An 18,777-nucleotide genomic window follows, 5' to 3' on the forward strand; every position below is an offset into this window, starting at 1 on the left:
GCATTACGGGATTGCCGGAGACGACGCCAACGGGCAGGATGGAAAGCTTTGTGGAAACGCTGCTAACAGATCTGCTTGGCTCAGACGTTTTTTCGACTATGTTCGTGGTGGAGAGGGCGCATAGATCCCTGGGACCCAGGCCCCCCCCGGGGGCGCCGCCGCGACCAATCATCGCGAAGTTACTGAACTACAGAGATAGGGATGCCGCTCTTCGAGTAGCAAGGGAGAAAAAGACACTCACATACGAAGGGTCGACTATCTCGCTATATCCAGACTTCACTGCTAGGGTCCAAGAGGCCAGACGGCAGTTCATCCAGATCAAAAAACAGCTGAGGGAACAGGGCCTGGATTACGCGATGTTATACCCTGCAAAGTTGCGTGTAAACAGACAGGGGAAGACTCATATCTTTCTGGACCCCAAGGCCTTACAGAAGGCACTGAAAGACTGGATTAAAGAGAGGAGGCGAAGCCCAAGGCGGATGTCGAGGGAAGAGGAGGTGGAAGATGCACTGGAGCAGCAGGACTGAGCATACTCTAGTGACTGGTGTGGGCTGAGCTTTGGGCGGGCTGAGGGGTTGTAACGAAGGGGGCAAGTTGGTAAGAGGGACACTATGCTGACACAATGTGTACAGAGATCTCCCATTAGTGGTTCAGTGTAAGTTGAACACATAGCATGGCGTAGAGCTTGACGTTGAGAGGAGGGGGTGGCGCATTGTCATAAGTGGATCTCCTGTGGGCATAGACGGGACTTGAAACACTTTAGTTCCTGGTGGAGGGGTTTCGGCGGTCGCTGCGCCCTTACGCTCTGGACGTAAATGGTGAAGGGGTGTTCACACTGGCCCACGCCTCCCTTCGCGGTGGGGCATGTATTTCTGATCTGCGTGCGGAGGTTGGGGCTCTGTATTGAGCGAATTCTGTCCAATACTTAAGTACGGAGCGACCTCCGCCTACGAGTGCATAACACAATTTTGAGGGGTTGATTGGTTGAGAGGGTGGGTAGAGGGAGGTGTGGGTAATCTCTAAATGAGATGCAGCATGGCTGAGTTGGGGGAAGTCGGCTGTGGGAGGGGGGAGGGGAAGAGGGTTTTGTTTTTTGTTCAGAGGTTAGTCCGGCAGTCCGCGGGAAAAATATGGTGGGTACCTGGTGAAAGTTCACCCTTTATGGTGACAAGGTCAATGCCTAACAAACAGGATAACAATGGCTGGAATGACAGTTTCACGCGGGTTGCTTAGCTCCGTAAGAGTAGTGACCTGGAATGTCAGAGGTTTAAATGACCACCGCAAGTTGCGTAGGGTCCTGCAATACCTAAGCAGACACGCCATAGATGTGGCCTTCCTACAGGACAAAAACCAAAGGAAATGATGGACGGAGTGTTGAACATTGCAAGCACTCACCCCCAGTCAACTGATCTGGGTTTAATCCATCACCGTTCTTTAGCCCACACCGCCACCCCAGTTCAGACATGGCCATATGCAAATCAGTCTGACCCTGTGCCTCATGGGAACAGTCCAGCCCGAACTGCCAAGCCATGTCTTCCCTGGACCGGAAACAAGCTTCCTAGGACCGGTTTCTGGCATTTCAGCCGTCTTCAGCCAGGCTTGCTTGAATCCAGTGGCAAAGTGAGCAAGGGACTCACGTCTGAGCATACCCTGCCAACTTATGGCGAACAAAGCAAAAACCAATGGAAATGATGGACGGAGTGTTGAACATTGCAAGCACTCACCCCCAGTCAACTAATCTGGGTTTAATCCATCACCGTTCTTTAACCCACTCCGCCACCCCAGTTCAGACATGGCCATATGCAAATCAGTCTGACCCTGTGCCTCATGGGAACAGTCCAGCCCGAACTGCCAAGCCATGTCTTCCCTGGACCGGAAACAAGCTTCCTAGGACCGGTTTCTGGCATTTCAGCCGTCTTCAGCCAGGCTTGCTTGAATCCAGTAGCAAAGTGAGCAAGGGACTCACGTCTGAGCATACCCTGCCAACTTATGGCGAACAAAGCAAAAACCAAAGGAAATGATGGACGGAGTGTTGAACATTGCAAGCACTCACCCCCAGTCAACTTCCTACAGGAGACGCATCTTCCGAACCTGAGTCTCATGCTACGTACTGGGGGGCTGCGAGGCAATGTGCATGCGGCTGGATTTACAACACACGCTAGAGGAGTTATTACCTGGTTTAATCCGAAGTCAGAATACACGGCGCAGTTAGTGGCGGCAGATGGGGGGGTAGGTATGTGCTTTCGAGATGCCAATGCAGAGGACTGGACTTGCTGCTGGTTAATGCTTATGGTCCCAATTATGATTGCCCGGATTTCTACAGCAAACTGGATGAAACTGTGAGGGAGTGCGCAGCGCCTCAGATTTTGTGGGGAGGTGATCTCAATGTGGTTCTAGACCCAAGCCTAGACAGATCGGGGGGACCGACCAGGGCCCCTGCGGCTGCTGCTCACATATTACACAGGGCAATGATTGGCCTAGCGCTCTCGGATGTGTGGAGGGCGTTTAACCCGACGGTGGGGGGCTTCACGCATTACTCGGCCTACCACAATCTGCATACACGCATAGACTACTGGCTTGCATCGTCGTCACTCATTCCGCAGGTGAGCATGTGTCAGGTGTTGCCGAGGACCTTGTCCGACCACTCCCCTATATTGCTGACTCTTGCCACACCTAGGAAGACTATCCCGCCGGTCACTTGGCGATTCCCCCCCTACTCGCTCTTAGACCCCCTATTTAAGGAGGAACTGGCGGACGCGATAACTACATTTTTTGATATCAATATCGGTTCCGTGGACAGTTTCCAGACGGTGTGGGAAACGTTTAAGGTTCATATTAGAGGGGTGGCCATGGCTAAGCATTCAGGGGTGCTGCGAGACATTCGACGAAGATTGGCGAATCTGGAGCGTCGACTGGGTGAGGTAGAGGCTAGACAGTTGGTGGGCGAGGGAGATGGTGCGGCAGAAGAGTTAAAGAGGTTACTAGAAGAGTACCACGAAGCTGCAGATTCTGAGGTGAAGCACTTGGGGAAGTATGCTACGGCCAGGGTTTATGGAGAGGGTGAGAGGCCGGGCTCGGTCTTCGCGAATATATTGAAGGCTAGGAGGGGTAAAGCTAATATCACTAAGATCAGATCGGATGCCGGGGAACTATTGACTGAGTAGGCGGATATAGCGGCCTGCTTTAAGTCGTATTATGCGGCATTATATGCTTCGAGGCAGTCGGACTTGGATGAAGAGATACGGGAATATCTCGACCACATAAGGGTGCCCTTCCTCTCTAATGCTCGTAGGGAATTCCTGGCCCTCCCCATTGAGAGGGATGAAATCCTTGAAGCTCTGGCGGGCATGCGGGCGAATAGTGCACCAGGGGCGGACGGCCTAACGGTCGCTTTTTATAAAAACTTTACGGATATCCTGCTCTCGCATCTTTCGCAGCTGTTTGATGACATGTGTGCTACGGGTCAAATGCCGAAGTCTATGAGTGAGGCTATACTGGTGGCCATCCCTAAGCCTGGTAAGACCCTGGAGGAGTGTAGCTCCTACAGGCCATTATCACTGCTAAATGTTGACACTAAGATATTTGCGAAAGTATTGGCTACGCGCCTTGCGCTGCTGACACCGGAACTGGTGGCTCCGGAACAGGCGGGGTTCATGCCTGGTAGAAACCTAACCTACAACTTGCGAACGGTGTTTGGTACCATGCAACATGTCTGCCAGGACACTAAGGCACTGGCGGTTTTCCTTGATATGGAGAAGGCGTTTGACTCGGTTGAATGGCCGTTTATGCGTCAGGTCTTAACTAAAATGGGTCTGGGCCCGGTGTTCCTGCATATGATTGGGGTATTGTATAGGGCGCCTAGAGCGAGGATACGGCTGGGGGATCGTGTTACGGAAGCTATCCACATTTCCAGGGGGACATGTCAGGGCTGCCCCCTGTCGCTCATACTGTATGCCCTGGTGGCCGAACCGCTAGCTTTCGCCCTACGTGAATACCACAACCTTAGGGGGGTGAACTTCCCCACTTACAAAATAGTTGTATCCACGTATGCAGATGACACCCTTCTGTATGTTCGGGACCCAGAGAATAATTTGGCACCGGTGCTGAGAGAGGTGGTGCACTTCGGGGCGCTTTCTGGTCTACAGGTCAATTGGAGTCTATTGCCTTTCCGCTTACCCCGTCCACGGCTCCCTTTGAGATGGAGTACCCGCTCCACTGGTCGGACGAAGCGGTCAGATATCTGGGAATACGGCTGCACACTGACCCTGACATAATAATTAGGGAAAACTATGGCAGAGCCATAGATAGGCTGGAGTACGATGTGGATATTTGGATTGGCCTCCCTCTCTCGTTAGTGGGAAGGATATCGCTCATAAAAATGGTAGTGCTCCCTCGCTTCTTATTTTTGTTCACTAATATCCCGATGGTGCTGCCACGCGTTTTCTTTGATCGGCTCCATAGGTCTCTGTTGAAATTGGCATGGGCGGGTAAACAGGCCCGAGTCAGCTGGCGAGTGCTTACATTGCCCTATCACATGGGAGGACTTGGGGCGCCAGATATGGAGTTGTACTACCGGGTGGCGCAGGGAGCTCAGGCACACAGCTGGATCCATGGCGAGGAATCGGTCCCGTATCTTATACTGGAGAGGTTAGAGGGGGTGTTGTATATGCCGCTTTCATTGACTTCTCCACAGCGTTCGATAAAGTGGATCGGGGTACGCTGTGGAGAAAATTGATGGGGATGGGTGTCCCTCCTCCCCTACTGGAATTGGTACGGGCTCTACACACTGAGACCTGGTGCAGGGTCTTAATGGGGGGTGAAAGGGGGTTGTCGGCTAAAATACCATCTCTGAATGGCCTTAAACAGGGCTGCTTATTGGCGCCCTTGTTGTTCTCCCTATACACAACTGACCTCCCTGCAGTTGTGTCCCGTAGTGAGGGGATCGCACCGTTGATAGGAGGGGTGCCAATAGCCTGTCTGATGTATGCCGATGATGTCTTATTGCTCGATTTAACTCCTGCGGGTCTGGCCAATAGGCTTCAGGCTCTTCAGGACTTTGCTGGCGAGCATTATATGAAGCTCAATATTAATAAAAGTAAAGTGATGTGTATTGCGGGTAGGAAGAAATGTCGCTCTACAAATTTCGGTTGGGCCATCGGAGGGCTTAGATTGGAGGTCGTAACTTGTTATACGTTTTTAGGGAAAATATTCTCATCCAACATGAGCGAGAATTCTCATATAGAGCATTGCTCCTGCAAAGCTCTTGCCCAAGGTAATGGGTTAAAGTCCCTATACCTGGCAACGGGGAAAAGACATTTCTCTAGTCTTCTAGAAGTATTTAGAGCTAAAATCCCCGCAACCATCTTGTACGGTATAGTAATAATTGAGATAAAATATTGGGACTTTTGCCATAAGACCGAGGGAAAACTCCTAAGATCCCTCTCGAATTTTAATAATGCTTGTTCACTGGCTGCGTGTAGGCTGGAGTTCGGACTCAGGAGTGCCTGGGTTCAGGGGCTGTGCGCCTTAATAAGGTGGGTAGCCAACTTAGCCAGAGCGAGAGAAGGAACCCTGCGAGTCTTACTCAAAAATGAACTTTTGGGCAATTTTAAGGAGTTCTCTAAACTTGTCAACAATTTTAGAAGGGCTGTGAATACCCTTAGATTGGATGAAAGCGCTCTTTTCTCCTACTCTCCCACGCAGTTAAAGCAGGTCCTTAGGGAGGCCTCGTGGGAGTATTGTTTTCAATCCGACAAAAAAAACAGTTGGAGATAAAAGGAATGTGGAGCTGCTGGTCTCCTCCTATAGGTTGAAACAGCCCCAACCGTATGCCCAGTGGAATCTGCCACATGGGATTCGTAGGTTTTGGTTTTTATTACGTTATGACTTAATCCCTCTTAATGTGTTGTTGTCTAAATGGTATGGCACTTCACCGCTGTGCAACCTATGTAAATTAAATAATCAGGACTGTATACATGTACTTTTGATTTGTCCTATGTTACGAAGCTTGCGCAAGAGATGGCTTAAAGTAATTTTTCTTCGCCTCAGCATTGTCACTTTACAAGATTTTCTTCATGCACTTTATTGCCCACCAAATGAAATGTTTTGTGCCTATGTTTTTAACTTTTTTAAAGGATTTTTAGATATTTATTAAATTTTCTGGAAGATTGTGCCGGCCTGGCCATGTGGGACTGTTGGTCTGCAGTGTACCTATTACGATTTGAATACTATGTCTTATAATTTTTGTATTTTAGATGACTGTGTTGTTTTGTTTGCACATGCTTATGTGGCCCTCTTTGAGAGCCAAAACATAATAAATAAATTTGAAAATTTGAAATTTATACTGGAGAGATTGTTTGCTGACCCCCTCCGCTTCCTGCGGTCCTCTTTGAACCACCTGACCGACGGACAGGATATTTGGACTCCCTTAATTCCACTAGGCACGCATGGGACAGTATACTGCGGCACACGGCTGGGGCACTGTTATATTCCCCGGCAATGCCATTGGAATGGGCACGCTGGCTATCTCCATGCAGAGACAAAGGAGTGCGTGCCCTTCAGGATTTGGGTCTACATACGATGGGAGATTTATTCGTGGATGGTACTGCGAAAACGTGGGAGGAGGTGGCCGCGGGGGCGGAAGCCCCGTCGCAGCTGCAGCGTTTCCAGTTTCATAGAGTGAGGGGGGCGTGGCGGCAGCAATTGGGAGATGACATGGCTGAGCCCCCGGAGGTGCCGGAACTAACGTATATTATTAAACACAAATGCCCTCGCAGGCTGATATCCAGACTCTACAAAAAAACGATGGAGCAGAGTATACAGCGGTATCCCAAGGCTAGACTGGCCTGGCAGCGGGATCTAGGCATAGTGATAGACGATGCCATGTGGGCATACTGCTGTGCTGGTACGCGTAGAATATCTCTGCATGGCAGGCACAGATTGCTCCATTTTAAGTACATAAATAGAGTTTATTATACACCGGACAGACTACACAGATACGGACTGCGAGAGGAAGCTAGGTGCGAGAGATGCAGTCACCCCACAGCAGACTTTATCCACTTGGCATGGGAATGTCCGGGGGTCTATAAGTTCTGGCAGGCGATTTTCCAAAAGTTAGGAGGACTGTTAGACCTGGAGTTTGCGCCGGACCCGGCAGTGGCTCTGCTAGGCTACTCTAAACAGCTGCCCAGAGCTGTGCGCAAAATGGCGGACATGGGGATGCTGATAGCAAAAAGAAGGGTAGCGATATGTTGGATGAGAGGACCATTGCCCACAGTAGTACAGTGGGCCCGAGATGTTCTATATTGCTGTACGCAAACTGAGGTGTTTAGTGAGCTGCTTCCGCCGCGCAGTCGACCAAAGAATTTCTGGGGGCTATATACAGAACACCTTAAGGGGAGGGAGGGAACATTGGAGAAGGGAACTGAGACGGGAGCCGAGAGGGACCTGGGAGCAGTGGCGACGTGAGCGACCTAAGGGAAGACCTTTAGGCACCGGGGGGGGCTGACTCATGGGCAAAGCGTCAGGATACAAATTGATGCGTAGGGGGCAGAGGGGAGGGGGGACGGAACTAACGGCGACTCAGATGCATGAGTTTCTTATGGCTGGCACGTGGTGGAAGGTCATTAAGGGGAGACTACGCAACTTGGTAGAATCTGGGACTAAAACTTTGAGAAGAGATCTGTCTGGACGCCTCGATGTTGTGGGGGTGGGGGGCGCGGAGGGTGTTGGGTTAATATGTTAAGGTTAGCGAAAAACTGTTGACCCCCAGTGGGGAAGTGTAAACACGATACGACATACTACTGCAATAATTGGAGGAACTCAAGGCATGAATACTTTGATATGCAGCGATGCCCGTCCTCCGGGATGTGGGATAAGCTGTCAGACTGAAGTGATGGGTTGTGGTATAATAGCCGGCCTCAGGGTTGTAGGCGCACGCTTATGTATGTCAACTCGGGGCATCAGATATTAAATAAATAAATAAATATAAATAAAAAACTCTATAGGCTTGATAGCTTCCCCTAAGAAACTGTGGTGCATCAAAAATTCCAAATACAGACAACCTTACGAAAAGAAACTCTATAATATCATTTGTATGAATTACTGCTCAATAATTAACAATCCATGCTGGCTAGCCAGATGTGTGTGGCGGGGAAATTGTTCCTTAGCAGAGCTGTGATGAGCGAATCTGTACTGAAATGGAGAAAAGACACTGATTGCTGAACCTCCATGGAACAACTGGTCAGAGACCTCATGTCATAGTACTAAAAGCGAGCTTCGCCTCAAGCTTTGAGTGAATTGTTTTTTTTCTTTTAAATTAATTTTTTTATTGGTTTTACATGATAACAACATCATTATGTCAACGTTCATCTTAAAGGCAAGGCCAGCGCACAGTGTTTTGCTCTTTCAGTAGCATTTACAGAGATACAAGTCAATTAACAGTATACAGCTCCGCACTTCTTTGATCTATATAGCTTCAGTTCGCATTTACATTCTTCTGTCACTTATCATGTCACTTTACCTCCACCAAAACACCTATAACAGTTTTCACCTCATTGATACACTATGGTACTTGCGCGTTATAATCACATGCCGCTTTGAGTGAATTGTTGATGTAAAAATTCAACCTCAAAATCTACTTCATTCAGCACTGTCCAGAGTAAAATGGAGACTTTATGAGTATAGAGAAATGACAGAGAGGCTTCTAGGGAGTAACTATCTTAGCTGGAGGCATCAAGATCTTTAGTAGCAATACAGAATTAACATGGGGAACTCACCCGACGACGGCCATAATAAAGAAGTTTAAAGGTTTCTTGAGTGTCCTATACGTATCCGAACATACCTCAACTACACATCCGTTATAGCTAGCATAACTATGCCGAGACATACTGCAGAATCCAGGACTAGCTAGACAGTGGGATTATTGGCCATTAAAGACCGTGGAAGACATGCAATCTGGAAAGGCTCAGTGGGAAGACTGTTTCCCCATGGAATTCTTCAAAATCAACAAATCCAAAATGTTAGTGCTATTTCATAGTGTTCCCCAATGTAGAATCTGTGCGTACATTAAGTCAAAATTGAATAGAGCTGTCATCGCTCTTATATGTAAACCCTGGAGGGATCCTTGCAGGGCTCCATTTATAGCCCATATCACATAGTATGCACATCAAACTCTATGCCAAAGATGTAGCCAACAGACTCAAATGCAACCTACACAGCTTGGATTTGTTCCAGGCAGCTCATCAGATGACAACATGGGAACCATGCTCAACTTACTGCGGCAAATGCTCTAAGACCTAAACACAACAATAGCACTCTCACTAGATGATGAAAAGTACTTTTGACTGCATCTAAGAGTCAAAACCATTCAGAGGGATGGACTGGATGAAGGCTTTATTGGCAAGGTTAAATATCTATACTCTAACCATGTGGCGAGGATCCACTATAGAGAATTCATGTCAAGCAACTTTCCCATCAAATGGGGAGCAAGGCATGCCCACTAACACAGCTGTTCATGCTGGTACTGGAACCGCTGGCAGGTGTAATAAGTGACAGAGAAAACATCAGAGGCACAGAACTGATGCTTCTGATTTCCAAACTCTGCTCCTTCTTAGTATATACAATCAACTGATCCAAACGTGAAGTACTACCTCTCACTAGTAAAACTAGAAAAGCCTTACATGGCAACTGCCAAACTGAAGTACTTTGAGTTACTGGTGAATCTAGGGCCGAAGGACAAGATGCATTTAGTAATGCAGAAAATGTCAGCAGACTTCCGCAGATGATCGCACCCAAACCATTCTTTATGAGGAGGAGTGCTGGAGAGGCAGACAAGTACAGAATCATGATTTATGTGTTTTGTATGTTACCAACGAAAGCACCCTAGTACCTTAGAATACCTGGAGGATGACACTAAACCATTTGTCTGCCACACCGAGGTGAAAACTAAAGTCACAAAATGACATGCTGGAACCTCTACAGGCAGCACTCGCGTGTAGCATATGACTTCTTACTACATACCTCACTAACTGGCATGCTGCAAAAAGTTGCCCCCTACCTGCCACCACAAAACCACTTGTGTAACTATAGAGAAGAGTATCCAAATACAGATGGGTGACACGGAATCACTGGACTGTGAACCTGGCAAGGGACAAAAGACATCACCCCCCTTCATGCACTTGTCACTTTATCAATAAAAGACTTCACATGAATGACTACCTTAGTCTCTCAAGATAATTAAATTTCTTTTCAAACAAAAAACATGGAAGACGATGAGACAACAAAAAGGTTCAAGGGATGCAGATTTGAATTAACCTTGATTCTTACTGATTATGCTTAAAAGCAATCTGCATGTACTTAACCAAATAACGAGAACAAAGTGAGGTTGATTTAATATAAATGCTTTTGCACACAAGTTTAAGAAGGTTGTCACTGTCAGTGAAGATCCCATGATGGACACCTATTAAAGTCCACAAACATTTGTTGGGGAGATCGGCAATCTGGTTTTCTTCACAGCATTGCCAAAGTTTTACCCCATTGGATGTGAAAGAAAATATGCAGTAATGTCGGAAATGCCATAATTTTGAGTGATTATTTAAATTATTTTCATGTATTTTCTTTTTTTTTTTTAAGTGAGTTGCATAGTTATTCTTTTATTTTTGTTAGTACTGTTCTTGCCACTTAGCTAACTTTTTTGCCACCAGAGTCCTCATGCCCAGTAATGGCAGCTGTAACATCTCTATTTGTGTTGCAGCCAGCCAATACGATCGCTTGATCACTTGGTCCCACAAGATGAGGAGTGGTTCCCGGGGACTGAGACGGCCAACAGGGCTAACATCTCTCTCAGCAAATCAAATAGTTTTATTTTCTAAATCTTCGGTGCCGCGGAAGTAGCCCGGGACTTTCAGAGCACCAACTGTCAATATATCACTAACTTTTTAACTTTAATTCCTCAAAAATCACTAGGCAGATTTACACCAAATCACGAAAAGCATGCTTTCTCAGCAAAGATCTAGCTTTCGGTCACATTTTGTGCAATTCTGTTCCGACACTTCTTAAATGCATAGGGAAAACACGCTTTGGGACCTTCCTCTCCCCTTTCTCTCGTCCTACCCCTTCACGGATCATCCAAGTTATTAGCAAAACTAAAACCACTCTTCCTATGAAAACTCTGACCTAACTATACCTACACAGTGCCAACCGCCACAGTGTAATATATGTATAATATTATATAAACACATACACTCATTCACTGTAGCTCGCACCCACCATGCACAGTGTTGTCATCAATAACGTAATTTAAGTTGCAGTGTTGCTATATATGACGTCATAAGACACTGGGGTACCCACCTAGAAAAGAAAACAGCCCACGACAAATAAAACGGCCCTCGGAGGAAGGAGTTCCTGGGGCCACAATAGGCTAAAAACACTCTTTCTGGACCAAGATCTACCTTTCTGCCAAATTTGGTGTAAATCTGTTCAGCCGTGTGGGCTATAACTATGTCTATGTCCCTATGAAAAATGAATAGGGAAAAAAAGTTTTGGGACTCATCCTATTTCTCAGCCCCCGCTTGAACTTTCCAGGACAGAAGTAAGGTGAAAGAACTCTTTTTTGTGTGGAAAGTTTTGTGAACATTCATCAAACAACGCCATAGTATTAAGCAAGCCAAAAAATGCTTTTCCGATGGAAAAAATAATTCTAACTATAACTACCCAGTGGCAACGAATTGGTCAGTGACAACATTAATGTTTTGAACTAAAAAAAACAAAAAACTGAAATTTACCAGTTATAGTTTAGCAGCGTCACTATAACTTGCGCTCCTGCCATGCATTGCTTATAACCTCACATATAACATCACTCATGACATGTCCTATGACATAATTTTTGACATCGCTGAAGACATCTCAAATAACATCACTGATCACATCATTCAATGAGAGTGCTATTTTGTTTTACAGTTTACATAGTGTCGGGTAACTACCATTTTACTTTTATATATAATTTAGCACAGCTTTGGTCCAGCTAATGAGTTTAAGTGTTTACAAAACGAATGTGCTCCTAATGCACCATAGCTGTGTAAGGGTATTAAACAGGTTATAAATGTTTGCATTCAAGAGTAACTCTGTGTGCAAGTGACATTACAGTTGAGTTGTATTCATTATGCTCTACAAAACTTTTTGGTTCTGCAGAAAAAGTTTCCAACCAGATAAAGATTCTTTGTAGTAGATGCTAACATTTGTAAGCAGCCCTGATCATTAGAGAGAATCGTGTCAGCATGATAAGTTATAATCAACATAGAAGAGTGTGTGCACCAGGTACTAACCTATGTATGCATGTTGCGTATTTTGATTCGGAAGATGGGCTATCTGTAAAGTTTTCACCACAACATGAATAGTGCAGGTTGTATGATTTTTAACACCTTCAGATCTTAGTTTTTTTGTTTTTTTTAGCAAATAGTGTCTTTTTGACGACTGTGGCATATAATGTACACTATTCTTAGTAGATTCTTTTGAATACTTGGATGTGTATTTCTCATGAGAGTTTCACTATTAGCAAATAGTGTGTTATAGAAGGATCTCCATAGAGTAAACACCGTTTACAGTACTCAATTCTCTACTGATATCAACTTCATGTTTTAATGTAGGTTCGGTGTGTTTCAGGGTTTAATACAGATAAAAGCTGTGCGATTGAACACCGTACTCAATAAAGGTTTCCCATATATCTGTGGTTGATGTTTAATGTGAACTATGCTACCTGTAAAGTGTATCCTATAGGGTCAATGTGACACATAATGCTTGTTTTCAGCACCTAAGGGTGTTGTTTCCCTGTTGGTAGTAATGATGCCTGATCTTCTCCTGAGGTATTTTGTACTTGCTGTCAGACCTCTAATGCCATAGTAATTTATACAGTAATATGCAGGAAAACGAAGCTTGGATGATGTCATAAGTGATTTCATTTGAGATATCATCAGTGATGTCATAGAATATGTCATGAATGACAGGCCTCTCAGGTCAAACAGCTCTCTCAGACAACGAGTATGCGTAGCACAGTGAGTGGATGGACTGGCCTCTCCTTTTAGACCTCTCTCTCAGATGACCTGTGTGCATAGTAGTGTGTGGGGAGGGACAGCTGTCTCCTGTCAGACCGCTCTCTCAGATGATGGGTGAGTGTTGTAGTGTGTGGAGAGAGACTGCCCACTCCTATCAGATGTCTTGCTCAGATGACAGGTGTGCATAGTAGAGTGTGTTGATGGACTGGCCTTTACGTTAAAACCTCTCTTTCAGATGATGGGTGTGCATAGTAAGTTGTGGGAAGAGACTTAAATTTACTCACAACTCTTCCCAAGCCAATGTGCATAGATTGTAGACTCTGATAAACATAATTTCCAGTAAGACTCCTTCCAACATTAAAAAGTGTGCATACAAGAGTGTGTTCAAAGATCACCTATTCCTTTCTTCTTTTCAAGATCCTGTGAGACACTCGCAAGATCGTAGCATTAAAAATAAAAATAAAAGAATCAACCTTCTACTCATCACAGTACTTATCGCTTACACACTTCTCTCAATAAAAAGTGCCACAACATGCATTCTCCTACACATAGTAAAGTGTATTGAAAACGAATCTACTACTTTTAGCGATTAACAACCCCATGAGAGTCTTGTGAGATCATAAAATGTATTTAAGAACATAATAAATTTACTTTCATCACAGTAGTTATCCCTTAGACACCTCCAGCCCATATGTAAACAGGCATAGCTGGGGGAGAAGCTGGCTCCCATCGCTACACCGCGTTGTTGTAAATACAACACATTCTGAAAAAGAAGAATATTGTTATTCAGACAAAAGTCCACCATATTGGTCAACATCTTGTTGTGTTGTGTGCAGTTGGGTAGTCTTTGGGCCAAATAGTGATTTAATGCCTTGATACCATCAGAATGATGGATGGACGTGTAGAGTGAAGTCACGTCCATTGCAATGAGTAAATAATCACTTTGCCATTCGATGTTTTGAATCTTGGACAGAAAATCGCCTGTGTCTTTTATATACGAGGGTAGGCTTTGAACAAATTCTTGCAGGTAGTAATCCACATATTGGGAAGTCCTTTCCAAAAGACTGTTGCGAGCGGATATTATAGGCCTACCTGGTGGCTTTGCAGGGTTCTTGTGTATCTTTGGTATGAAGTATAGTACTGAGGTTACTGGTTTGTCATTGCGTAAAAACTTATATTCTTGAGAGGAAAGTAGGCCTGCATTTTTCCATGCTATTAATTTCAAATAATAGTCATTGTAAATGCATCTGAGTTTAAGGTGATCACTGCGGTGGTAGCAGTCTTTATCTGAAAGTTGACTCATTGCCTCATTTATATATTCACTTTTTCCACAACACAACATTGCCACCCTTAAGGCACTGCGGATGATTATATCATTGTTATCTTTTAATTTCTTCATTAGCGTATGATATTTAAGTTCATTTTTATTGGAGCGTGATCTTATAGTTTTTTGCACTCTATGGTTAAGTCGCTTAATGTCTGTAATCAGTTGTTCTTGGAAGATTTCAATTGAGTCCCTTGTAGTTATGGGATTAAAGGTAGACTTTGGTTTAAATGGAGTTGTTTTTGAAACCACTTGGACCGTTGTGTTTACTTGAGTGTTAATCTTTTCATTAGCCAGTTCTTGTAGTTCTGATAGAAAAGGCAAATCAGAAGCGGTTAGACTGCAACCTGGTGGACTTGCCACCAGAGATCCTGTGTGGATTTGATCAGTTTCAGTTGCACTATTCTCATTATTTGAGCCGCGTTGGAGGAAGTATTTTCTCAGCTTGAGTTTCATAATATTCACACTCACACCCAGTCAACAGATCTGGTTTTGATCCATCACCGTTCTTTAGCCCACTCTGCCACTCCAGTTCAGACATGGCCATATGCAAATCAGTCTGACCCTGTGCCTCATGGGAACAGTCCAGCCTGAACTGCCAAGCCATGCCTTCCCTGGACCGGAAACAAGCTTCCTAGGACCGGTTTCTGGCATTTCAGCCGTCTTCAGCCAGGCTTGCTTGAATCCAGTGGCAAAGTGAGCAAGGGACTCACGTCTAAGCATACCCTGCCAACTTATGGCGAACAAAGCGGTACAAAAGGGGGTGGTGATGGACAGAGCATCAGAACCAATCAAACACTCACACCCAGTCAACAGATCTGGGTTTGATCCATCACCGTTCTTTAGCCCACTCTGCCACTCCAATTCAGACATGGCCATATGCAAATCAGTCTGACCCTGTGCCTCATGGAAACAGTCCAGCCCGAACTGCCAAGCCATGCCTTCCCTGGACCGGAAACAAGCTTCCTAGGACCGGTTTCTGGCATTTCAGCCGTCTTCAGCCAGGCTTGCTTGAATCCAGTGGCAAAGTGAGCAAGGGACTCACGTCTGAGCATACCCTGCCAACTTATGGCGAACAAAGCGGTACAAAAGGGGGTGGTGATGGACAGAGCATCAGAACCAATCAAACACTCACACCCAGTCAACAGATCTGGGTTTGATCCATCACCGTTCTTTAGCCCACTCTGCCACTCCAGTTCAGACATGGCCATATGCAAATCAGTCTGACCCTGTGCCTTATGGAAACAGTCCAGCCCGAACTGCCAAGCCATGCCTTCCCTTGACCGGAAACAAGCTTCCTAGGACCGGTTTCTGGCATTTCAGCCGTCTTCAGCCAGGCTTGCTTGAATCCAGTGGCAAAGTGAGCAAGGGACTCACGTCTGAGCATACCCTGCCAACTTATGGCGAACAAAGCGGTACAAAAGGGGGTGGTGATGGACAGAGCATCAGAACCAATCAAACACTCACACCCAGTCAACAGATCTGGGTTTGATCCATCACCGTTCTTTAGCCCACTCTGCCACTCCAGTTCAGACATGGCCATATGCAAATCAGTCTGACCCTGTGCCTCATGGGAACAGTCCAGCCCGAACTGCCAAGCCATACCTTCCCTGGACCGGAAACAAGCTTCCTAGGACCGGTTTCTGGCATTTCGGCCGTCTTCAGCCAGGCTTGCTTAAATTCAGTGGCAAAGTGAGCAAGGGACTTACTAAAGGTTTAAAATAATTTTTGCTTTTAATCAACACACATTAAACTTACTTAAAGGACATTGTGACTCACATTTGGGAACTCTTTAGTCCATCATGCATCAGGAAAGACTGCTCTTCAGCACACGCCTATTGGGGGCGAGCATGTTAATAAAGTTCAGCTGGAAACGCAAATCAAATGAGTGTTTCAGTGTGTGTTTTGGAGCAGCCCAGGAAGAAGCGGCTTGAGGCCATGAAACGCGTTGGCAACATTAATCAAGTGGGAGCATTAAAGCAAGCTGCATTACACTGCCGGATGGCTGAGCATCGTCGTGTGCCCTCTCAATGCTTTGGGAACTTTGCTGATATATATATATATATATATATATTTATATCCCATAACAAGATGGAGGCACTTCTTCATCACAGACTACAAATCACAGACCTCTGCTGCAATAGGTGCTGTATGAGTTGAAGTAGAGCACCATCAATACTGAGTGTCAAAAGAGCCATGCATTTTAATACAATGTAATAATTCTTGCTATACTTTAGTCTGGCCCTCTGAATTAAAAATCAATGGTTGTAATTGAAATATAAGGAACATAAAGAAATCTCACAACCCCACACTCCACAGAAATTAAGGTCCCATCCCAGACATAAATTTACCAGATAATACTGTTGTCTTTGGAGACCTAGTGTACAGTCACTGCAGTCTGCATGAGGGCACAGTCCCTGGACTTCATTCTGAGGACAATGACTAGCTAGTGAGCCACTACACAATATGCATCCCTATGGGTGCTGGGTTAGGTGGCATGGCCTTGCATCCTGATAAGCACTGTTTGCAGTAAAGATTATATATCACAGTGGGGGCATCCACGATTTTTACAATGGACACCTGAGGGACCAGTAGCTGCCGACTACTGGTCAGCTAGAAAGAGGCCTTGACAATAGTTTAAACAAGTTATATTTCTAGAACCATAGCAGCTAAAGGTGTGAATCTAATGGTTCTGGAAACAGAATAACATAGTCTGCACTTGGAACGGAACCGCATGCTAAGGTTCACTGACAACTGTCTACATTTCCTATTGGGTGTCAAAGGAGGTATGCAGAGAGACCTTTCAGGTGTGGGTAGGTTCGGGGATGGTGCAGGCTTACCCTTCTCAGTTCATGAAGGTCGTTGACCCAAATTATGTAATGCTTCCCATGGGCTGCAGGCCGAGGCACCCTAGTGGTACAAGGACAGTCTCTAGCTATCAAAATGTCTCCTCAATGGTCTTTCTAATCAGCTGGACCGGTCTCTCTTTCCGCAGTTCAGATCGCTCCTCCTATCTGATGCAGTCGAATTCCTGGTAGGCAGGCCTCCCTTCTCTTCACAGTGTAAGCAGTACAGCATTTCTGCAGGGCTTCCTAGGTTTAAGCACAGTTTAGAGGAGAATGGCAAGCAAGCACAGGTTCTCCTGGCTCTTACACCCTGCTCTAGTGGGCAGGTAAATAGGCTCCTGAGGATAGCAGCACTTATACAGCTCTGGTGGACAAGGCATCATGCCTTCAGCCATCCATGGAGTCAAACATTTTCAAATGTCCAATTATGGAAAGGAATTCTCTTGCTGCTCTCCTTCAAAATCCATGGGCCTCCAGTTCTGGTGGTGATTTGGGGACCAGATTGGGGTGGCTCAGAAGGGGCACTGCATCTCTTTGTCTGGATGGCTCACATTTACCTTGGACACTGTCAGAATGCAAAAAATGGGAAAAGGGGATGGGTGGGTTTTACACTAGCAGGGAAAACCTGTGCTAACCAAAACATTGTGCATGCCTCTATATCCTGGCAGGACAATTCCAACCTTATACAGAGAAGACCACCCTCATCTGCAACCCACTCTCATAAAATCCAATGGACTCTAGCACTCACCTGTCCAGATACACATGCAAAAACGCAAACTAACTGCATTCTTCCGGCATATTACAGACAAGATGGCAGCCTACAACCCCAATTTATGAGGAACTGGAAGGATGATTGAATGTGGTTAGACAGTAGGCAGTCACCGGAATGGTCTGCGTCCCTTATTACAAAACATGCTATCACCATGTTCAGTCCCACAGCTGGAGTTTCTCCCAGCCATCACAGCTTTGCTCTTATGTATATAAAAACATTGAAAGCAGGACATCTTTAAGTGGGTGTCTATCACTGTTGAGCTTGGGGGTTGGGTGATTGGGGGGAGGGGAGGGGGGAATTTAAGACTAAAAAAGGCTGCAAACTTTGGAAAGTGATGCAGAAGACATTTGTCCCCACAACTCTGCATTATATTGCCCTCAGATTTGCGTCCAAAAACACAGGTCTGCATGGAAAAATGGGCTCTTTGTTCCTTTACTTTCTATTCCAATGCAGTACCATTGCATGGCCCTGTTGACAATGAGGTGTCAACGAAGAAGGGAAAACAGTCAACGTATCCCTTAACTTAAGTCAACTGACAAAAATCTTAACGCTAAAGACAAAATCCACCTCCTGTATTATGTTATGTTGCATAAACACTGCTGTGCAACCATACAAATAGGTATATAGAGCTTCTTCCAGTTACAAGGATGTAACATGGTGATTACATCTTAATTCACAAAAAACTGCAACAGCTAACAAAGTAGGTTGGGAACTGTTTGTAAATAGTACATAATCACTGACGCACAACTTTGACATTTTGTGTACTGGAATGATTAGAGTTCAGTG

General features: G+C 45.5%; 1 protein-coding gene across 1 annotated transcript in view; it reads right to left on the minus strand.

The window, feature by feature from the left end:
• Nucleotides 1-18,777, minus strand: part of TUBGCP6 (tubulin gamma complex component 6) — a 492,321-nt gene that overhangs the window by 439,013 nt on the left and 34,531 nt on the right. The window lies entirely within an intron of this gene.

The sequence above is a fragment of the Triturus cristatus genome, chromosome 4_1 (genome assembly GCF_964204655.1).
Source record: "Triturus cristatus chromosome 4_1, aTriCri1.1, whole genome shotgun sequence".
NCBI lineage: Eukaryota > Metazoa > Chordata > Amphibia > Caudata > Salamandridae > Triturus > Triturus cristatus.